The 24,378-nt window shown below is 40.7% G+C and overlaps 1 non-coding gene across 1 annotated transcript; it reads right to left on the reverse strand.

Annotated features, from left to right (window-relative positions):
• Positions 1 to 20,445: 20,445 nt before the first annotated feature.
• LOC121165476 lies at positions 20,446 to 20,550 on the reverse strand. Its single transcript, XR_005885257.1, has one exon. It is a non-coding gene; the product is annotated as a U6 spliceosomal RNA (small nuclear RNA).
• Positions 20,551 to 24,378: the final 3,828 nt, after the last annotated feature.

Here is a 24,378-nt window from a genome sequence, read left to right on the forward strand (position 1 = left end):
TCCATCCCTACTCCACGGCAGCACAATTGCCGACAGTACCCATCTAAGAAAGGCCAGGGACTCTTTGTAGAAAGTTGGATTGCCTTGTGCAAAATGTTCATTGCATTCCTAGAAATATGTGTGTGTGTGTGTGTGTGTGTGTGTGTGTGTGTGTGTGTGTGTGTGTGTAACCTTTCATGTGCATATGTGAGGATTTTTACGGAAACCTATATGCATAAACCATTTGGTTGATGATTTGGGGTTGAAAAAAAAAAGGAAAGGTAAACTTGCATACAGAGTAAGAGCAAGATATTTTTTTTTTCTCAGTGAGCAAACTCTTCCAGAGTGAAATAAAATTGCACATTATAGTCGCTTGGTGTTATATATGTGAGGCTCTCACCTTGACTTGGCAGCCTAGCAGGACTAGGTCTTTTATGTGGCAAAGAACAGTACAATATACCTTTACTGCAAGGTTTTCAGTTACATGGTAATTCTGATACATATTCTCTCCCTATCCTTAAAAGGCACAGATGCCCTGATTTTCAACATCATTGAAGATTATTACAACTTTGCTTCATAATATACTGTAAATTTTACTATAAAGCACCAATTCCTGGGCTCCTAAGAACAATCTTAGGGAAAGAGTGCACTATACTTCTTACTCTTTTAGTAATGCGAGAGGAGACCTAATGAAGTTCTTTATGCAAATTTTCCAGTTATCAGGTAAAATCTGCACATAGAAAATCTGTCACATGCTGTAAAATTTCTTTATGTTATCAAATGCTAATGATGACACAGCCCACAGAGGATCTTTGAAATCCTTCATAAAAACCACATTCCAGCCAAATATCAGAGGCCTTGGAAATTCCACCACTCTGAAGACCCGGGTTTGTAATTAGCATGGTGCGGGCTTCTCTGCCCTCTGAAACCATAATGTTAATTACAAAAATTACACTGTGTTTAAAAGTGCAATTAAGAGACTCCACCGCACAAAGGGAATCTTGGAACCTCTTTTCACACTTTGAAGCCAGGTCATAATGTAGCCCATAAAAGGGAGGCCAAGGCTCATTCCCTTTTAAAGGCTTCAGAAGATCATAGAGGCGATGTCAGTGAGAATGAGCTCTCCTGAGCTCCACGGCACTCTTAATGAATAATGCTCTACCTGGAGCAAGGGAGGAGGCAAATGGAGAAAATTAGCGGAGAAATGATGGCTGTCTGACACCCAGCCTGGTTCTTTTTGGGGCCCATGCTGGAGTTGTTGGCTGATGTCCATATGTCTTCAGAAATGGGACAAATAGACATGGAAAAATAGTTAAGATGGGAGGTTGGTGGCTGCTGGCTGGTGTCATATTTGATCCAGAATGGATCACTGTGAGACTTACTTGAATTTTTTTTTTTTAAAAAATAGTCACACTGGGAAATAAGCTCTGCCTCCCCAGTACCCAACTCTGCACACAGCAGTCCATTTCAGAGGAATCAAGGGAGAGAAATTATAGGATGAACCTTACCACTTTCCTTGTGATTTTAATGGAATGATTGTGCATGGTTGATGGGGAAGTGTGTTTCTGCATGGTACAAACCAACAGTGTGGATGAGTGTGTACTACTTTGCAGTGGAAATAGAAACTGTGAAGGGGCAGTTCTGTTAGGAAGAACTGAACTTAGCAAAACTTGAGGGTTTTCCCAGGAGAAGGACAGTAATGTTGAATTGGAGGAGGTTCAAGACCAACCTCTCTGGGGGCTGGTGTTGTGTGCAGCCAGTTAAGCTGCTGCTTGAGATGCCAGCAGTCCATACCAGAATACATATTGGAGCTCTTGTGTCCCTTCTTCCAATCCGGGTTCCTGCTCATGCACCTGGGAAGCGGCAGATGCCAGTCAAGTGCTTGAATTTCTGCCAACCCCATGGTAATCCACATGGCCTAGGACTAGTTGTTGCAAGCATTTAGAGGGCTAAATGAAAGATCTCTTTGTCTGCCTCTCTCTGTGTCATTGTGCTTTTCAAGGGAGAAAAAGTAATGATCAACGAACCTGAAAATAAATCCTCAAAAATCAAATGCTCAGCATTCCAAAAAGTAGTGACCTTAATGAACTCAATCTTGCTTCATACATGACTTCTGATATGCATTGAGTCGACATGAGCGTTTTCATTAGCTCTTGAAGAATTGCTCTGGGTGTAATTGTGCCCACTCACACACATACTTCATAAACTGATAAGGTTGACAATAGCAACTCCCTTAATTTCCTAATGGAACCTTATTTGGAGGCGATGGTGGGAGTAGGGCCATCCCCAGTGTGACTGGTGTCCATGTAGAAAGGGAAAGCTTGGACATGGACTCAGATTATGCACAAACAGAAGCTGGTATACAAGTCCCAACTGAAGGACAAACCAAGGAGAGAGTGCCAAGGATGGTCCTTTCTGCTCCAGCCTCAGAGCCACTGCCAAGGACACCTTCCTGCATTTCTAAACTCCAAAAAGTTAAGACAACAACTTTGCTGATGCTTCAGCCGGTCTGTGTGTGGCCCTTTGTTGCAGCAACCCCAGGAGACAGATACACTTGGCACTGGACCTATCCTCCTGATGGGGATTTCTCTCTCTGCAAATTGTGCCATAGCTTACCTGTCATTCAGCCAAATGTAAAGATCATACAGGGCTCCAGGTCACTCTTTCCGCCCACACAGCTGGGCTTTTGGAATGCCAGCATATCTGAAGTCTTTCTTACTGGTCTTTCTTTTACTTTACTTAGGAAGCAGCCCAGAAATCTGAACTCTCACCCTCCTGAGAGGGGCTCTGTAGGAGCCTGAATTGAGGAGGTGCCTACACCAGCAGCAGGAAAGGCTGTGCGACATTCATTGCTACCATCAATATTTGTGTACTGAGTTGTATGCCGAGTGAACTAGGGAAGATGGGAAATAGACACATAGGCATTAGCTACAGTTTTTGTCTTGTAAGGTCAGTGGAGGGATCCAGAACAGCGCAAAGTAGAGAGAAGATCCTGGTAAGAGGACAGCCTGTGAGACTCAGAGCTCAGCACTGGTATTCCGAAAAGCATGAAACAGATGTGTTCATGTGCTACCAGGCCTATGGCAGAGTCGCCAGTGTGGCACTGCTCTGACATCTCAGATAGCAATGACAAGGATTCTAGGGGGAAAAAGTGTGAAAGGGCTTTAAAATGCTCATGGGGAAGTGGAATTAAAAGATACTGAATATTTTCCATGAACCTTTTTAAGCCCCTTTGGAAAGGAAATAAAATGTTCTTTAAGTGTCAGAAAGGATTTTCATCACCGTTTTACACACTCATTCTTCTCCTCTCCCATTCTTTTTCTCTTCCCTTATATATGACAACCAATACATGCACATACATACACATACACTGACATACACACGCATGCTAATCCTGAATGGAGGAATTTTGCATTTATTTGTTAAATGATATTTTATAGATTTTTATTTATACTTTTTTTTTTCTTGTGGATCTGCAGATTCTGCAAAAATGTATTGCTTGGGAGTCTAGAACACCTACATAAGTTGCTGCCTAAGCAATTCCCATCAGGGGAATGTTTAGTTCTCTGTCCCCTGAAAACCCTGGACCTGTTAATGCTGTTCTTTACTCACCAGCTCCTATGTGGTCTCTGAGCTGCCACACTTTACTTAATCCCTCCTTCCATTTACAAATAAGTTCCTGCTGAAGCCTGGTGGGAAAACTCCCAACACTCCCCAATAAATCACCCACCCGACCTGTTGTGCAAATACTGGACTCCAAGTATAAAACAGGAGGGACATTCCTCCCCCTTCTGCCACTCCCCAAAGTCCTGCACACTATGCTATCCAGTGGCCTGGGCTGTTGGGCCTACGTGTCTGGAAAAATTCACTTCCTCCTCCTTCATCTTCTACCTGCCTGACTCGTTACAGAACCAGACAGTTTACATATGTGATCCTTCCTATTTAGAAAATTAATGGTGTTTTCTGGCTCCAAATCACAGCTTGTGGTGCTCTGCGGGCGATGAAAAACTTGGCCAGCTTCAGCAGCAAGGCAGCCATTAGAAAATTAACCCTTGGTGACCAAGGAGCAAAGGTAGGCGAACGGGGTCCTGGAGACGTGGCAGGCTGTAGCTTTCAGGTGTCGATACATATGTTAGCCGTGTAGGAACAGCACACACGGGGCCCCCTGAGAGCTCCTAGCTAGCATGTTTGTGGTTGGCCACTGTGGAGAGGGCACGGACATAGCACTTGGCAGCCAATGCAACCAATATGCCACGCTTTTTATTAGAGCTCAGGAGAAAGCCCAGAGCCCAGCTTTGGAATCCCAGCCATTGCTGTGTTGGCTCCACCTGATTAAAAGATGTGCCATTCATCGCATCCCTGTGTGCCTCCATTTCACACCCGGTGCTGTGTGCTCCGTGCCTGACTCAGGAAATGGCTGACCTCAGAATGAGTGAATTGCAGAAGCCAAGGTGGGGTAGGGGGAACTTTAAAGTGATTAATTTCACAATCAATGAGGTCTCCCCTGCTTGCTTGCTTGCCCTTAGGATTTGTTGGGTTTTTGTTTTTTGGTTTTTTTTTTTGGAAATGGGAGCCAGAAGGAATTAATTGTGTGTGTGTGTGTGTGTGTGTGTGTGTGTGTGTGAGAGAGAGAGAGAGAGAGAGAGAGAGAGAGAAGCAAGAGTCAGGGCGCAGGGCTTGCAAATGACAAGAGTAGCTTTGGGAATTTGCTTTCTAAGGACAATACTGTTTGGGTCATTGTTGCAGGTTCCTCTTTCACAGAAAAGCAGAAGCAAAGTATTGGGAAGGTTGAAGGTTGAACTCTCATGCTGGACAAATGCAAACTCATTTTCTTTGCCTGCCCCCAAACAGTTGGTATCCAGGATCCTGAAATTCCTATATGGTGGGATACATTTTCCCTGATTGCTTCTTACATGGGTGGGATGCAAAGACCCCACATTTGGAACCTGCCGCTATGGGTGGGAGCAGGGTGACTCCAGGGCCATAGAATGGAAGCCCTCTCTCTCATGTTCTACACACCTATCCTGATTTTTTTTTTAATTTTAATTTTTAGGTTTCTGGTACTAGAAAACACAGCTGCTTATTTTACTGTCTCTGAATGCTTGCTCTGTGGTGTTCAGTGAAATCAGGCTATATTCATCTCTAACATTGTGCAACACCAGCTTTAATACAAACAGGGGTAAATAACAGTGGCACATTAATTACTCCTTTCTAGTTTACTCTGACAAAAATGTACTAAAATGAGGACTAATATAATTATAGATGATGCATTTTCAATTAGCCTTTGTTAATACTATTAATAAGATTAATAATATATACTAAAATGTCAATATGGTTATCTAAATAATTTTTAAAAATCACCCTTTCAAGTCCCAGCTTCAAACATTGAAGGCACAGCGTCTTAATTACATGTGCTCATCAACAAAGTTAAACGGTAGCATCCCTCAAGTGCAGCTGAGCCAGCCACACACGCTCCCCACCAGCCTGAGCATTCACCTTGCCGAGCCTGCTTTTGCTTTCCTGAGACCCACTGGTGTTTCTGGGGAGAGTGGGGCCAACTCTGCCCAGGGCTCTGCAGGATTCCCACGCAGCCGGGACTGCTCAGGGAGCAACTGATTCTCTAATGCATACACATATAAATGACCCCTTTCTGAACTGAAGGATAAAACGTGGCTCTTTTCCCTTCATAATTTTAATAATATACAGCACAACTGTGACTGGTGTTAATGTATAGAATTAATTGCCCCAGTGAGACATTTCTTCCCAAAAAGCAATAATAGCTGGATTCTCCTTGAGAACATGAAAACCCTCTGGTATACTAATAAAATGAAAGCGGTTCACAAAATAATATCCTAAATAATTGGGTTCCCCATACTCCAGGACCCCATGTCGTTTCTCTTAAGCAATCTAAAAAAAAAAAAAAGTGATGATTCCTTTGGACTTAATAAAACATAATTGAAAAAATATCAGTGATGATAACAGAACAATCACTTCCAGGTCCTCGTCATATTTTTTTAAAGACGAGACTCTTAACACTTTTTCAAGATTATGGAGAAAAGAAGTTTTGTAAGTAAATAATGATATTTATTTTAAAATAATGCTGCAGCGCAGCTGGGACTGGTGCTAATGTATGTGTTCTGTATACTTGGTCATTAAAACTTTTCAGCACCTCCAGGTTCTAAATGGACTGGCTCTTTGCTCCCAAGAAACTGGAAAACTACATGCTCCTACTGTGCCGTATTCATAATCAAATTAGTGTCCTTTGAATAGCATGGGTGGAGGGGGAGAGGGGAATAGAAGGAAGGAGGGAGGGAGGGCATGAGAAAGAAGGGGGGTGGGTAAGGACACAAAACTGTTCCACCTTGGTAGATATAGCTTTTCTTTCTTCCCTTCAGCACACAGTCTCCCCTAGGCTGAAAACCTCCCCCTTTTCTGTTTCTTCCCTATTCACCTTAACCTGTTTATTTACCTGTTCTTATGCAACAACATCTGGGGAAAAACAGTGCCTGAAAACGAACATTACTTTCTGTGAAGGAAAAAGGAGCGGTGCAGAGTGTGGAGGACCTGGAGAGAAAAGGAGACATGTGAAGGGGGCTGTGGACAGAGCAGAGGATGCTCCAGCGACAGAATGCTGAAGATGCTTGTCCCAGCTATGAGATAAAAGCCACATTACATGAAATTAATGGAGGCTGTGTGCGACATACATGAATCACTGTTTCAGCACTCGGAAACCAGCACAAAAGAATAAAGAAATCTGAGTACTAACTACATCTTCAAAGGTCTCCTATTTACCCAGCTATACCGGGTACTGACACAAGTGGGGAGAAATATAAGAAAAAAGCACTGCTGTGATCGAATGAATGCGACCATATGAGCTATATTGGAGCCGTATGCATCCTATTTAGCTGATATCAAACACAGTTTAATGAAAGTTAAATAGTTTCTGAGGAGCGCATGAGCTGGAACAGATTAGATTCCACCGAGGGGTCTCACAGCATATTGTTGCTCACATGTAGTCCCTGCTCAGGGCTGCTACAATTCCAGCACTCCATTAGCAATACACAAAAGACTTATGCAGATAGCGGGCATAAGCTCCTACCGCCATGTTGGGAAATAAAAACACACACACACACAGACACATGCACACACCGGTGAAGGTTTTGTTCAGTGTGCTCATCTCAAAAATAGATCTCTGTAGCGCAAAACTGATAAGAGTATTCATGGAAGGGAGGAAGTTGCTGCCTATATTTTTAAACAGAGAAATAGGTAAACGGCTCCAAATAGAACCTATTGCATCCGGTCCATAATGCAGGCTTGATCTTCCAGAGGACAATGAGGAATGAATGTGATGCCCGCTGGTCCATCAGCTGCAGCCAGTCTAGAGGTACGGCAGCACCCTGCTACCACTCTAAGAAGTGACAGGGGTGCATGCTTCTGCAGATCCTCACACCCAGTATTTCTCCAGCAACGCCTCATTTTAAAAATGTACAATGCCTTCCAGAAATACTGCTGAACAGCCTGTCCATCTATTCACATTTCTGTTGCAAAAACTGACATGAATTGCAATTAATAATTTTATTACTTGGCAAAGATCTATTTTAACTTCCCCACAGTTATGCTGTCTATGTGTTTTTCCCCTTCCTTCTGTCTCAGGCCCCCCTCCTCTGCCTTTATTGAGCTGACTTTTCAGGGACAGACAGTGGTGTTTTAATTTAAGCAGGAGCAATCTTTCACATTGGTCTTTCTATAGAAGTGGCCAGAATGGCTGAATAACATCATTTGCTCCTTTCAGATGAAGAGTAAAAGAAGTCCTTTCCAACCCTCCGCTGTATTCACTTTGTCACTCTTGCATAATTGCAGTCAAACTTCATTGAACATTTGTTCTACGTCCAGCATTCTCTCTGTGCTAGCCTGGGTTATAAAGATGAATCAGCTATACTTCCTGTATTCAAAGAGCTCACAATTTCAAATAGAGGATCTCAACCAGGGCTGATTTTGAAATCCCCCTTCAGCGGCAGGGAATACTCGGTACTGTCCGGGGACACTTATTGCTGACTGTCCCAGCCAGAATTCTGCTGGCACCTAGTGGGTAGAGGCCAGGGATGCAATGTGGGACAGCCCCCTCCACAAAAAAAAAAAAAAAAAAAGAGAGAGAGAGAGATCTAGAAGCTGATAGTTTCCTGGGAAAGAGCTAGATGTATCTCAACCTCTGGGATATTTCTGTACCTTTTTCATACTCCCAGTGAGGTATGAACACTTTGGTGTGTTGTCTTCTGGTAGTGTTCGGGAACTGATTGCAGTTCCTGTAGCATTTTGCTTAAATTGGGAGAATAAACTCTTGAAAGTCTTTGCAGCCAGTGACAGTGCTCCAAGTTCTGGGAAAACCCTTTTAAACCCCTTCTGAGACTGGGAGCGAGGGCTTCTCTGTAACTTCAGCCCAGGGCAGAAGGAAATAGACAGTTCCATTTGTCTGTCCTGTGATCTTTCCCAGATACAAGGAGACTTTCCTGTGAATGCTATGTGGGCCTTCCTAGAGACAGAGCAGAATTTACTTGTTTTGTCTTCTGTAGCCTTCTATTATCTATCATCCCTAGGGTTAAAAATGTCCAATGTTAGAGAGCTGAGAGTGCGTGCTGGGTGGCCTGAGAGATGCACAAAAAGAATTGGCTGTATTTCTTCATCCTGGCACTCAGCTATGATATGTTCATTAAGAAGCAGAGTCGGTGCTAAGTTGTCACCAGCTGCCAGTTCTGGTCAAGAGGGATGTCCTCACATTATCTCTCCTGTCTTTGTCACCACATTACATCATCACGTTCCATGCCACATTGTTGTCAGAAGTGGTGCACACATTGAAAGTTGCTTCCATCTGGTGGTGGAAAAGGTGTTCAGGGGTGGGGGGCTGCTGTCTTGCCTGGCAACATTAACCAGTCTAGAATAATTGGTAACAATATTGTTGCATACATCCCTCACTTTTTTTTTTCAGAATTGTACTCCTCTTATCATTCGAAATATAAGCTCCTTCTGGCTAGAAGCTGAAGCATAATTTATAATGAACTGATAGGAAAGTTTATCTACTATGACTAATAATCATAATGTGGTAACTGTAATGTCAGTCATAATAAGGAGGAACTAATTAGAGTAAAAAACAATATCTGTCCTTAGGAAGCCTTACTTAGAAAATCAGACGTGTAGATGGCATGGCATGTGCCAATTCATTTAGCACACCGAACCCAAGTAACAGCACTTGCATGGAATGATTGATTGACCCAGGAAGTAATTCACGTGGAAACTGATTGAGGATCACTCTCCTATCACCTTTACCTATGATATGAGGCATATTAGAATGGCAGTTGTCTGAGGTATGCCATAGCAATTATTTCCTAGGAAATATCTCCTTATGTGTTCCTCAGTGTGAGTATCGGCTGGCCGGGATGTCGAGCGAGGCGGGAAGGCTGGCTGCCATTGTGATTGCAAAGGCATATTTTTGATAAAGAACGTCATCAATGAAATGAAACCGCATTCCGGCTGATTGGCAACGTGTGGGAAATATTTTTGGAGAGAGTTATTACAGTGTGCTGTGAGGTTTTCAGGATTTCAAGAATCTTGCAACAGTTTCTCTTTAACCTGCAGGTGGCATTAGTAGTAAAAATGTATTTCCTCTCATTCTTGAAAAAAAATATTCAGCCATGAAGTGAAGGAAACAGTAAAGGACTTCCCAGCATGACTCAATTAGAGGAGCAAGCCCGATTCATTGCAGATGGCTTTTTGCTATGTTTAATAATCCAGGGAACTCGATGATCCAAATCCAGAAATAGTAAACTACAATCCTTATAGGAATTGAGAAATCTGGGGAAGTTTTCTCTTTCTCTTGAGTTTGAATACAAGCATACGTCTATATGCACACACATGCACATGTCTTTGTGATTCTGTTTCCATGTGGGAGGCCAAGAATCTGAGCACTGGGAGCAAACGCGGTTCTTTACTTACAGAGCAAGAACTGAAAGTCAACAAACTGTGATTGAAACTCTCGGAAACCAACCCTGAAGATTTGCTGTCATTGCCGTGAGGCCTGCGTCTAGCACAGACTGTGCACTGCTGCTGCAGCAGCTCCTTCTGCCACGGCACTGACTTGTCACTTCCTCCTGGTCCCAGAGCAACTTACTAACTGCGCAGGCCAGGAAAATCCTTGAAACAGATCTAGTGAAATACCTGGAACACAGCCCATTGAGTGAAGTCTTTCCTCTCAACCTCCCCAGACAGCCTCCAATACAGGAATACCTGGAGATGGGAAATTACGGGAGGCACACTAACCTACACACTAACCACACTAACCTACTAACCACAGTAAAATCACAGGTTGTTCTGAAGTTCACCTTTTCTTCTTTAATCTTTTTTCATGCTTATTTTATTTTGCGAAGATTTATTTATTTTAAGTGTAGGCTGGACTTATCTTCCACCTGCTGTGCCACTCTTCAAATACCTGCAACAGCCAAGGGCTAGGCTTAGTGAAAGTGAGAAGTCAGGAACCCCATGGTGACAGAAACCCAAGTACTTAGATGATCATCTACCGCCACCTATGTACATATGAGGAAGATGAGTCAAGGAGTGTAAAGTAGCCAGAGCTTGAACCAGTCATTCTGATATAAGATGTGATATCCCAAGTGGTTGTTTTACCCATTGTGCCACAAGGTCTACCCCTATTTCTCATATTTAAATGCCTTATCATTTATGCTTTTAATTCCCTGGCAATGGACATTTGAGAATTCTATGTTGATTTCAAACAGTCTCCATCAAATGCCAAAAGTTGATTTCTAGCTGTAAATCTACTTCTGAAAGCTCTCTTTAGAGAGGCTCATGGGAAAACCACCATTATATCTAAATATTTTGTGTGATACAAAGTGAAAGATAACCATGGAAATTATGAATATTTATGGAGCCTCCAGGGGACCACTTTTGTGCCCCAGATTCTGCCTAGCATCACTGTTGCTCTGACTCCTGGGTTGTCTGCCTCCCAGTGTATATAGCACCTTACACAGCTGGTCCTGGTGGACATTTCCTTGGGAGGTTCCCACTGCCTACATCTCACGTGGCAACCTGAGCTTCCACTTGATGTTTCCATGCCCTTGTTCTCTGGTGTTCCAGCAGAGATGAGACAAGTGGTTGAACACTGGCCTATGAGGAAATGGCAAAGAAATCTTTCTTCTCCATTAGGAGCTTGAAGCCATGGGGTTTCTACTCAACTACTTATAAGAGTTATTTGAGAAAAATCACTTCTCCAGTATTAAGCTTTATCCTCTGAACTGTCCACAGAATTTTGGGCCAACATAATGGAAATTAAGCTGGGAAACAGCCACCATATTCAAAGCACCTCAGTTCCAGGCTGAGACTTCCTTCCTGAGACATGCTCTGTGTCAAAATGAGTTATCCCCCCAAATAGCATGATGTTGAGCTCAGACTTCACTGCACACCAAGTCACCTACTCCCAGTGACCATTTTCCATCCCTTCTAGTTGGAAAAGAGACATGGTGATCACCTCTTTTTCCCTAATTGCATGTCTTGTACATTTTCTCAGAGACCTGCTACTCTCTATTTAGATTAAAATAGTGGCTGAGCATAACTAACGCATTTTCTGACTTTGTGATGAAAGGAAATCCTTTATGAAAAGTTTGCCCTTAGTTCTAAAAGTATTTCTTTGGACCTTCATCTCCAGTGCAGTTGTATTGGAGATGGTACCCGTGGGAATTTTTAGCTTAGGAGAAGGGTGGGGCTTTCATGATAAATTTAGTGCCCTTATGAATGAGACACAAGCTGGCTTTCTCTTTGTTTCTATCATGTGAGGATACAGAAAGAAGTTGGCCATCAACAAAGAGGGAAGGGGAACCTCACAAGAACCTGACCATGCTGCTGTCTGGTTTCTGACAGGCTGGCATCTCGACTTATGAAAATTTGCATTTTCTGTTATTGAAGCTTGTAGTATTAGAGCATCCCAAGCCAACCAAGGCACATAGTCATAAGATGGTTTAGAGTTAGTTTTGTGTTTAGGGAGAAAAAATTTTTTTAAACCGCATGAAACCAAGATCTTCTTGGAAATACAAGCATTGTCTTCGCTTTGCTGTGTGTGGTGGTAATATCTTGTGCAACTTAGTCCCCGCTTCTTAGAGTTCTCTCTGTTAATCAGTTCATTCTGATAGACTTTTAGCCTCCTGTATGTATCAGAATAAATGGGTTCTGTGTGGTTATTTATGAGACCAAGGAAAGCTAAGTGCGTTATATAATGATCATTGACTTCTGTGCTGTGCTTTGTATCCCTGCTCAGGTATTTAAATGGGTCTTCAGACCTCAGTTTTCCCTCTAAGACAACTGTATAGGCTTCAAGCAGTTTGCATTTTAACAGGTTTGGAAAGTATCATTTAACTTGAATCAGGTTACTTCTAAAGATCCTTTAAAGACAAGCCAAGACTGGTTTACAGTGGTAAAAATGCATGTTCGTCATCTCCAACCATTTGGAAAAGTAAAAGGTCTGAATCCCTGTAAATGCATTGCTATATATTGGACTTTCTCTTCCTATAGGTTGTCTCCATTTTTACTGCACAGATGTACACCAAACTGACTCCAAAGTACCTCATGCTCCAGAACTTCTCTAACACACACACACACACACACACACACACACACACACACACACACTATGCAACATTATATCTATTTACTCATTTCCACATTCTATTCTGTAAATAATTCTGAAGAAAGTCATGACCCCAAAGTGGATACTTCAGACTTTTAGACCAAAGAGGCAAAACTATTTGTGAAGTTAGGACATGGCAAGAGTGAAAATAGGAAAATGTAGAAGCTGAGAACTAATTTCAGAGTAGCTAAACTATCGTGATTTACTCATTTCAGTAACAGGAATCCTGGTAATTTTTGTACTACATGTTTTGTGCTACCTAAGCAAGCAAAATAAAGGAAATACTTTGAAAATTCTAGAACAGTATGCAGACACAGGTATGGCCAGTGCCTGATTTACTGCTGCTTGAAACATCTGGATTGTCTGCAGGTTGCACAGCCATGCCCAGGAGTCCTCGCAGCTGGGGACTGGTACAGTGTCTACATTCACAAAGGCAAAACCTTTATCCAGTGCATGTAAACCTATGGATTCTCAATCTTGGGAACAATGAAAAATTAGAGATTATTTCATCTATTATGAAAACTCTACATTTGTTTGATTGTTGGAATAAATCAAAACATGTGAGAAGGGATGACCCGTCCCACAAAATGGGTGTGCACAGTGGGCTTTGCATCAAAATGCCTCTATTGGAAGTATGGGCAGAGATAGAGAATTTGGGTGGGGGGATGTACTTCAATGCTGCTTTAATGTGCAGAAGTGGTTAAGGAGAAACTTTTTTCTGTTATGATTTGTGAGTATGCCAGAGATTCCAAAAAGGGAACATACATCTAGTTAAGTTTCAAGCCTTGATATGAGGGATGCAAGACCCATTTGTTTTGACTTAGATGTGTGTGTTGCTAAATTTGTGTCCTTTCACAAACACATTTACTCTAACCATGTTGCAACAGATCTGTATTCCTAGCCAATTCCCTTGAATTCTTAATTCTTGTTAACAACTCTGGCAATTAACCAATTACTCCTACCACTGAAGGGCTTGGGGAGGAAGAGACTGATGATTTATAGCATCACAGCGTCTGTGCTTGTTGACTTGAACTCAATTGCTGGAATACTTCATTTAGAGAATGGATGGGCAGGTGAGTAGCCAATATGCTTATGCCAGTCTTAAGACTAAAACTGCCAAGAGGTGACAGGTTGGAAGGGCTGCTTCCTTTGGCTCTTTTGTGCTGTTTGTTGCTTCTTCTCCCTAATCCTAAAGCTCACAAGAGACCATGATGCTGCCTGTGTGGGTCAGCCAGCTTAGCCAGTGCCATTGGCTTTCTGAAGGCTGGCAGTAGAGGGTAGAGGAATCATAGGTATTGGCAGGCCTGTTAGGGAAGGAAGGTGTTATATGAGACTCGGTTGAATGGTCATGTGGACTCTTCACATATTACCATAATGACTTTGGGAGGCAGCTGATAGTGCTGTTTGCTAGAGTCTCCTTTAAAACTAAGCAGAATCCACTTATCATTTAGGCTCAGTGAACTGACCTTTCCCCTGGAAAGCAGTCCAGAGTGAATCTACCTTTTGACTCCTGGTGTATGCGCCTCCAAAACCCGAGAGCTGCTTTTGTGCCTGGGTCCTCTTTCCTCACATCAGTTATTGAGTACTTGTGGCGATATGATTTCTGTACCTTCTTCCAATGTCGTCTAAAAAGTCTGTTCATATTTCTCCAAAGTCTTCTCAAATCATTGCAACAAAAGCTTTCTGAGAATTTCTCATGCTATTGTGAGTTGCATTTCTGCCATTTTCGTCCCATGGCATCCTTCATCCAAGCCACACCATTGGTTTTTAAGAACCATTTAATTCAAGTACATAAAATGACCAGAGACCCTTTGAGGGCATTCACTAGTTCTTCTCAAACATAAAATGGGATTTATTATTTCTGTTTTAAGAACTCTTTCCTGGGCTGTGTGTGGCATGGCTTGAACTTCTGATGTGCTCTTTAAGAGAATCTAATTTTACAGAGTTAATAAAATTATAGGGGCAGGTAAAGGCAATAATGGAGTAGGGGAAGGTGAGCATGGTATTGGCCAGAGGGAGAGAAGTGAAGGTCACTGTGGTAGAAGGAGGCAATTTCAGCAGAGAAGAAAGCTCTTTGCTAATGGCATGAGATCACCCCAAAGGGCGGGCATGCCGGTGTGTACATGCTGTGACTAAGGCATACTCAAACACTCCTAGTCCAACATTCATTAGTTTCCTCTTACCACCTGATAGCCCTATGCATTGGACCCATTTTGCTCAAGGCCACTGTAAAAATGCAAATATTCTCTGGGAGAGTGAAATATAAAGCCATTATCAAACAGTGACATCTTAGCTGCACTTGACCAAATTAGAACCAGCTGATAACTGAAAGATCCCCTAAGGGAATAAGCTATAAAACTGATATGTTTTAATTGAGCATGAATAAAGAATACAAAAGGATGGATTGTCCAGATTTTGTGGAGCAAAGAAGTAGAAGAAGAGGCATGGATAAAGATTGCAAGAATAGTGCACTGTCTAAGAAAAGTAGACTACCTCTAAGGGGCCTGTGGAGTCTTCAGCCAGTGTGTGGTCACTGGAAATTGAAAGAATAAAGTGGATGGGGACACTAAAACCGCAGCTGAAGAGGAATTTTAATAAATCTCTCTGAGGTTGAAACACTGTGGAGGGAGGCCCCAGTGAAATGTCTACAGAACTTAAGCACTGTCACTGTGAATTGCCTGTGTAGGCACAATGCCCTGGTTCTTCGATTTTTAATTTTAATTTCCCACTTCTGAATTGACTTACCTAAATTACTTCAGAACTGTAAACTGTAAGGGGAAATTCATTTGGTTTCTGGCATTTTTCACTCATTTTATTCATTTTGATTTTCCCCATTTTGTTCAGACTGGTGAATTCACAAGTGGAAGATTAGTAGGAGATAGGAAAATGTCATAGATGAGAAAAAAATATTAAGAGGAATAATTTTAATATTCTTTATAATCATGACTCTGGCTTTCAGTGATAGAGAAACAACTTAGAAAAGGAGAACAGGTGAATAAAAATATACATAAATAAATACCCATATAGTGGAAAGTGTGTAAGTCAAGGCTGATTGGTACCTAGGACAGCAATGCAGCATGGTTCTGATCTCCCCTGTTTCTTGTGGAAAGCTCTTTCTGCTTGTTGAGTTGATTTCTTTCTATGTTGGATGGGCTTTCTTCATACATCAGTTATATCTTCTCAGCCTCATAAACTGTACAAGAAAGTTCATTCCTAGGCTTCATGCAGTAGCCTAATGGCTAATGTCCGTGCCTTGCATACACCGGGATCCCATATGGGCACCAGTTCAGGTCCTGGCTACTTACTTCCCTTCCAGCTCTCTACTAGTGACCTAGGAAGGCAGTGGAGAATGGCCCAAAGCTTGGGACCTTGCACCTGTGTGGGAGACCGGGAAGAAGTTACTGGCTCTTGGCTTCAGATTAACTCAGCTCTGAACTTTGTGGCCACTTGAGGAGTAAGATCTTTCTGTCTCTTCTTCTCTCTGTAAATTCAGCTTTCCAATAAACATAATTAAATCTATGGGGAAAAGAGTTCATTGCTTTTTGTTCATTTTGTTTCTTAACTCAGGTTAGAAAAAATTATAAAAAGGCTCTGATTGGTTCAGTGTGGATCATATGTTTGTTTAATTCTAGAAGGATCAACAACCCCGGTGAAGTGTGATATCATGGCCTTGTTCTGGGTTCCACATTGCTCCAGTGTCTAAACAAGAAGAGGAAATGCTGGCCACACACACTAAAAACTCTATGTTGAAGGATGATTGAGGGGAATCTTAGATTAGATTGCAGTATCCCTATATCCCTGATGAGAGTGAAATTCTTAGTGGGGACTTTTGTAACCTGTAACCTACTGAGGAATTTGAAAATGAACTTTACTCTTCTGCTATGCTGTGAAAATGAACAGCTGGTGGTGTTGACAGCTGTCATCCACTCCCTTACCTTTCTGGGCTGCAAGTCCTACATCAAGGTGTTGTTGGCTGGAATGATGTATCCTGGTGTCTGTCTCCCCAGCTTGGGAGTGGCTACTTTCTCCTGATGTCCTCATATGGAACAATTTCAGGGCATGTTCATTCTTAGTGTGTCCACCTCTTTTTATAAATCAAATCAGATTAGGGCCCTGGCCTGTGACCTCATTTAACCTTTCTCACATGATATGTTTCCAAAACAGTGCCATTGGGGTTAGGGAATCAACCTCTGAAATTTTGGAGAAATACAGTAAGTTTCATTAAGGAAATGGGTCAAGCTGAGGAATACAATTACATCTAGTCTTTTCCCCTAAATCTTAAAGAAGAGGTATCATTCAGGAAAGGTGAACCCATCTGAAACCAAAACACAGAATAGTTGCAGTGCACAAACTAATTACAATAAGATCATGTGGTTAAGCAAAGCTACCAGAGATCAAGAGTAGCAAGCAGGCAAAAATTGTCCTCAAATGAGCTGGGAGTCCTCTAAAACACAAAGACTGGCTGTACATTACAGGAAGCATCTCTCTAAAGAGCGGAGACCTGTCTTCAGAGAAGCAAATACTTCTTGTGTCAGGTTAAGGGATAATCTCTGTCCATTCTTGTCTGATGGAAAAGTTGGCCATTTTTTTTTATCAGTTCTATGACCCAAGAGCTAAGTCTCAAATTTACCTAGGAAAATACAATACTGATATGCAAGTCTGCATGCTAATAATCCGATTACCAGCTACTGTTTATCAGAGGAAGCAGTGAATGTTTAAAATATCCACAGGTAAACTCTTAAAACCGTCATTATTGTTAAAAGGTAGTTTCCCACCGCAGCTCTTATTTGAACTTTAGTGGAAATTCTGTCTCTGAAAGAATAAAAGTCTGGCAGATGTCTTCATTTAATAGGAAGAATTAAGAATTATTTCAGAAAGCAAAACAGGAGCAGTTTAAAGTTTGGGAAATAAGTAGGATTGTGAGCCATTGAATGGAAACTGTTTTGTTCACTTAGCTGTGTAAATTTATAATTAATTCTCCTACCTATGAAAACAAACATAGGGTATATATGGGAATTAGATAAATATATTGGGGTGGTTTATTAAATAATTAATTTAATGGGGGTTTTGGTTTTTTATATATGGGTGGGGTTTTTTTTGGTGGGGGGGGGGGGGGGTTTTTTGGTGGGGGGGGGGGGTTTTTTTTATGTGGTGGTTTGTTTGTGGGTGTTGGTGTTTGGGTTGTGGGTGTTTGTATGTTGTGGGTGTATGTGGGGTGGGGGTGGGGGTGGTTGTGTGGTTAGGGGTTTGTGGTTGGGTGTTGTTTGTGGTTTTGTGTGGAGGTGGGGTGGTTTGGATTGGGTTTGTGATGTTTAAGTTTTTGTGGGGGGAGGGAGGGGTGAATGGGGTGGGGGTTTCTTTGTTTTTGGTTGTTGTAGGATGATTTATTTGGATTTGATGGGAATGGAAAAAGGATATGTATTGATTGATGTGGATATTGGGAAATTTGGTGAGGTTGATTGGGATGTAGGTTTGGGGGGAGTTGATTGTTATTGGTTGGTGGGGGAATGGATGGAGGTTATAATTGGGATGTTTAGTAGGTAATTTAAAATACTTATATCATTTATGTGGATATTGTGATGTTGTAGTTTAGTTGAATTTTGTTGGTATTTTGGAAAGCTGTTAGTTTTGGAGTTGCTTGGGTATTGTTGATTGTTCTAGACAACGCTGGCTCTCTACCTTTTCACACAAGGAAGCCCAAGTTGTGATTTGGAGCTGCATCACTGGGTTCTTTAGCATTTTATGATTCCAGTTTAGTATAATGCTTTTCTCTCTTGGACATTATAATTTTTCTTCCATTTGTAAAGCGCTTTATAGTTTTATAAGCAGTTTCACATAGAGTAGTTCATTTGTGGAACTAATAGCATTTACATGGGATAACAATATTCTAATAGAACAGTGCAATTCATGTAATGAGTTTAACTTGTTATTAGAATGAATGTCACTTGGATGAGATGGAAGGAGGAACCAGACTGGTCAGTAATTTTGAGGTTTGCTTTGACCATTCCTGATTTGTAAAAGGCAGAGTACAAGCCTTTTGTCTTTTCTTGGCCTCTTAATTCTTTTCCTTTATTTGCATTCAATCTGTTCTCCATCTTTGTTCTTCATTTTCACAAAAGATGAATTAGAGCACAGGAAAGGGGAATCACAGGATTTAGCACCCAGCTGTGTGATTACAACAGGGTACGTCTAATCTATATATTTTGTTTTGTTTTCACCTGTTATGACTTTAAAAAATACTAAAATTGGGATACAAATGAACACAGTTGACCACTTACTTGTTACTAACTTGACATTAAGACATAGAAGCATTTCATTACATGAGTTGATTGAAACCTCAAATACTTGTTTAGTATGAACAGAGATAATATGGAGTACCAAATCACTCTTACATCCTCTCATTTCCTTTTCCTACACTGATGGGCCAGATTTTCCACCTTCAGGGGTTCATAAAATCTTAGTTGCCTTGCTGGGCAACCAAATTGTTTAGTTATGGTAAATTATCAATTTGGAGATTTTTTTAGAAAAAAAAATTCAAGATCTGGAGCAGTAAGTGGGGAAGGGAGGGTGCTGAACATTGGCTGAATGTGGTCATGAACAAAGTATTTTATTGTCTACAAGTCAAGACAGAAAGCATAAAGACATTCTGTTCTTCTGTCAGGTCTTCCTTCACTGTTGAGATAGAGATCATTGATTTCGCTCTCTGCATTTCCCCCACACCCTGAACCTTGTAAGCATATCCCTTTTGGAAACTCCTTTTCCTTTTTCGGCTCCATAAGCCTACAGTTTTTACGATACAGCTACACCCTCTGAGCCCAAGGGGATGTGCAGAAGGAGGCTACCTGCCAAGGGTGGAGTATGATGAATGTGTATTGATGCTGTGCGGAATGTCGGTTGTACATTCTTCTGTTACTCCAGCCACTACCAGGTGACTCGCTTTGTTCAACAAAAGCTTGGTGAAGTTAAAATGCAGCTCTGCCTTTCTGATCCACTGCATTCATATGGAACAGTAGTAGGAACTTCTCAAGGGAGTACACTCAGAAGTGTTAGCGGTGCTTTACAGGAGAATCAGGAGTCCCCCTCACTGTGAGCGATAGGAACCAACAGATCCACAGACTCCTTTTTCTGGCAGAGAGTCTTGAGATCCATTCCCGACAGACAACAACACTGTAGCAGGTCATCCACAGTGCTGCTTCCTCTCTTGCCTCTGGTCCTGTTCACAAATAAACCACTTACATATTAACCTTGGCTTCAGAACTCTCATTCTGGAACTCCAGACTACAGCAGATGAAATCATGAAGTAATAAATCAGTCCTGGATGGCCTGCCCCTGACCTTCATTTTTTCTTTTAAAATTTTTAAGGAAAGAATTATTGTCATTTTCAGCTCAAGAATTTCTATTTAATCCCTTCCTATAGTTTCTGGAATTTATATTCTCCATTTAATAAGACATTGTTCTTAGCTATTTAGGCAACCTTTTCTTTAGTTATTTGAATATATTTCTAAAGGCTGATTTATAGTCTAGTAAGTACAGTTTCTGGGCTTCACCAGGACAGTCTCCAGTAACTGGGTGTTTTACTGTTTGTGAACTTTGCCGTCCTATTTCTTGTTTTCATTCATAATTTTGTTGAAAGCTGAAGCAAATTTTTCTTCAAATATTGCATTTGATTTATTGCTTTTATTTCACAGTATTAAATACAGATCATACATATTGAACATACAAAATGTCATGATTTAGTGTATGTAAAAACCTTGTATAGTAATTGTCAAACTATATAGTACAAAAATATAGAATTATTGAAGAATTTGTGTGTCATCCTTGTACAGCAATTATACTGAATTTCTCTGTCATTTTATGCCTAGCATATATGCTGCTAAAACAAGCATTAAGTATTTCACTTAGGTAATGTAATGTGACAATTTTGGAAATCAAATTCCCTCCCATCCTCCCCAGAGTTTGTTGATATTGTTGTTTATAATTTTTGTAAATATTTCATTAGTTTTCTTGAATAATTTTGTATACTTTTTAATTTAGCATGTGTAAATTTTAGGCTCTCTGCTCAGTAAGTTTTTTGGCCAGCTAATGATTAAACTGAGATTTCCTTAAATATTTGGAACCAGTAATGTCGCCTACATTTTCCAAGCCTTTTCGAAGAGGAAAAGAAATGCAGAGTTAATAGAGAAAGAGAGAGAGACTGAGAGAGTGTTCTTCCATCCACTGGTTCACATCCCATATGGCTGCTAGTGCTAGGCCAAGACAAAGCCAGGATCCAAGAAATTCATTTGGCTGTCTATATGGGTGGCAGGGTCCCAAATACTTGGGCCATCCCATACTGGTTTCTCAGTCCCTTAACAGGGAACTAGGTCAGAAGTGAAGCAGCCAGTCTCTAAAGCATGGTCACAGAGTGACACAATATACCACACCACAACTCCAACCCTTGAAATCTCTCTATATCATTAATGAAAGGGAGACGAATCTATATATATATGTATATATATATAGCTATCTATCTATATCTATTCATAATAATATGTATCTATTATCTATGTAATAGATATAATATATATATATATTAGAGAGAGAAAGAGCGTGAGCACACAGTACCTGTTTCCAGGCCAACTACCATGCTTCTGACTGAGCTTCCTTTACGGGTGCTCTGGAAGGCAGTTCAAGATGGCTCAAGTACTCTGGGCCTAACCATCTACCTAGGAGACCTGGATGGTCTCTTGCCCCTGACTTTGGGCTGGCGCAACCCTAGCGTTTGTGGAATCTGGGAAGGAATCGAGCAGTTGGGAGACTTCTCTTTATCTCCTATCTCCCATTCTTTCTGTTATTTTTCTTTCCAAGTAAAAATTGTAAAATTTCTGTAAGTCCCAAGTAAAGAAAGTTTGGAGAAATGCAACTATCCTGTTACAACTGTTGAGGACCAAGGACAGGATCATGTTGAAAATAGCTCAGCAAAATAATTTTCTTTTCTTTTTTTTAAAAAATGATTTATTTATTTTTATTGGAAAGGCAGAGTACAGAGTTGAGGAGAGACAGAGAGAAAGATCGTCTGTCTGATGATTCACACCCCAAGTGAGCGCAATAGCCGGTACTCGCTGATCCAGAGCCAGGAGCCAGGAGCTCTTCCAGGTCTCCCATGCGGGTGCAGGGTCCCAAGGCTTTGAGCCATCCTCCACTGCTTTCCCAGGCCACAAGCAGGGAGTTGGATAGGAAGCGGAGCCTCTGGGATTAGAACCGGCGCCCATAAGAGATCCTGGTGCATGCAAGGCAAGGACTTTAACCACTACGCTATCAAACCAGGCCCAGTATTTTACTTTCAAAGAAGCCTCACAACTTGGCTGACAGTAGCTCTCTCAGTAGAAACAATGGAAGCAAGGAAACATTAAAAATATACTTTCAAAACACTGGAAAAAGTTAAATCTAATAGCAGTGAAAATATTTTGCATTTAGAAATTTTCAGAAAAAAAATGAGGACTTATTTATAGCAGCAATTCACTTAAAAATCTCAAAGTGTATTCTTTAGAATAAATGAAATGATTTAATATGAGTAAGAGATAAATACCAGAACTTAAACATTCAGGTAAACCTAATGAATATTGAGTATAAAAATAAAATTAATAATGTATTTTGAGATTTTACACACACACACACAGGTTAAAGTATACATCAGCAGTAGCTTGCAAAAAGCAAAATGATAAACAGATTTAAAGTGATTTGATGCCTAGGAAAATGTCACAGCACCTTCATCTATAAACTGTAGTTGTCATTAGATATTTCTTGGTTGTACTGTAATTACTAAAAAACTTAAAGCATCTAAGAATAGTAAATTAAGTAAAAGCAAAGTGTGATAAATGAAGGGAGAATTTAAGAATAAACTTTATGGGCCCAGCCCATTGGCCTAACAGCCAAAGTCCTCATCTTGAACGTGCCTGGATTCCATATGGGTGTCTGTTTGTGTCGCGACAGGCATACTTCCCATCCAGCTCCCTGCTTGTGGCCTGGGAAAGCAGTCAAGGACAGTCCAAAACCTTGGGACTCTGCACCCACGTGGGACACCCAGAAGAAGCTCCTGGCTCTTGGCTTTGGATTGGCTCAGCTTCAGCCGCTGAGGCCACTGGATCATCACATGGAAGCTCTTCATGTATATAAATAAAAATCAACTGATAAAGCTGTAAACAAAGAATCCTGAAGCATCCACAACCATAGTGATACATTTTTTTTAAAAGATATACTTATTTTTATTGGAAGGCCAGAACAGCAGAGAGAAGGAGAGACAGAGAAATGTCTTCTGTCTGCAAATTCACTCCCAAGTGGCTGCAAAAACTGGAGCTGAGCCAATCCAAAGCCAGGAGCTAGGCACGTCCTCTGGGCTTCCTTCATAGGTGGAGACTCCCAAGGCTTTGGGCCATTCCCAAGCCACAGCAGGGAGCTGAATGGGAAGTGAAGTAGAACATGGAACATGAACTAGTGCCCATATAGGACCCTGAAGCTTGAGGGTGAGGATCAGTCAACTAAGCCACATATTTCCTTCATTGACAATGAGACAAAACATAAATAATAAAGGAAGAATATAAAAATATATATACAATTTGAACAACACAATTAACAAAGATGATGGAATTGATATAGAACACTGTGTCCAACATCTGCAGAATATGAATTTTTATGACGTGCACATGAAATGTTAACCAAAATAGATCATCTGCTGATTCATATAGAATGTCTAAACGCATTTCAAAAAGATTATAGGCATGCTGAATGTGTTCTCTGACCACAGTAGTCAAAATGAAGCTGAAAAACAAAAGCAAAAAATAACTAGAAAATTCCCATATGTTTAGAAATTAAGATGTATACTTCTAAATAGATTTTGAGTCAAGAATGAAATTATAGTGAAAATTAGAAAATTCGTTGAAATGAGTGATAATGAAAATACCACAACAGGCAGATTGCAGCTAAACAAATTTAGAGGGATAATTATATATTTAGATGCATATGTAAGAAAAAGATTAGGAATAATCTGAGCATCAATCTAAAGAATTATGGAGAAAAAGAACTCTATGAAACCCTAGGAAAGTTGATGGAAGAAATCAATAAATATAGGCAAAATTAACAACAAAACTAAATGTTAATCTTTTAAAATGCTTCCTAAAATTGGTAACTTTCAGTTTTAGTGATAAAACTGATGAGCTTGAGAGCAACAGAGAGCATACAAAAAAAGTCAGGGAAGAAAAAGGATATTGACATCAAGCTTGCAAATAATAATCATACATTTATATTCTAAACGATTTATGCCAGTGATCTGAAAATACAACATAGAATTACCAAATCCTGGGGAAGATTACAAAAACAGAATTAAGAAAAAATGTAAAAATTGCACATAAATAAGTGTTAAAAATAACCTTTTATTATAAATCTGCAGAACAAAAGCACACTGTGGCCAGATGGTTGTCGTACTTGGATTTGAGCAATTAATGAAGGAGAAGTTCATGACCCCTTTACATCATCCTTTTATATAAAAACGAAAACAAAAATGAAATTAGGGAACACTTCCCACTCAATTTATATGGCATATATAACCTTCTCATAAAAATTGACAATGAGTTACAAAAAGAACAATTTCAAGTAAATCTTCTATGTAAACATTGATGTGAACTTCTGCACATAATATGAGAAAACAATGAAGGCAAAAATTAAAATTGTTGTTTTCA

This window comes from Ochotona curzoniae, unplaced genomic scaffold (genome assembly GCF_017591425.1).
Source record: "Ochotona curzoniae isolate NIBS_2020 unplaced genomic scaffold, NIBS_Ocur_1.0 contig_883, whole genome shotgun sequence".
NCBI classification, from domain to species: domain Eukaryota; kingdom Metazoa; phylum Chordata; class Mammalia; order Lagomorpha; family Ochotonidae; genus Ochotona; species Ochotona curzoniae.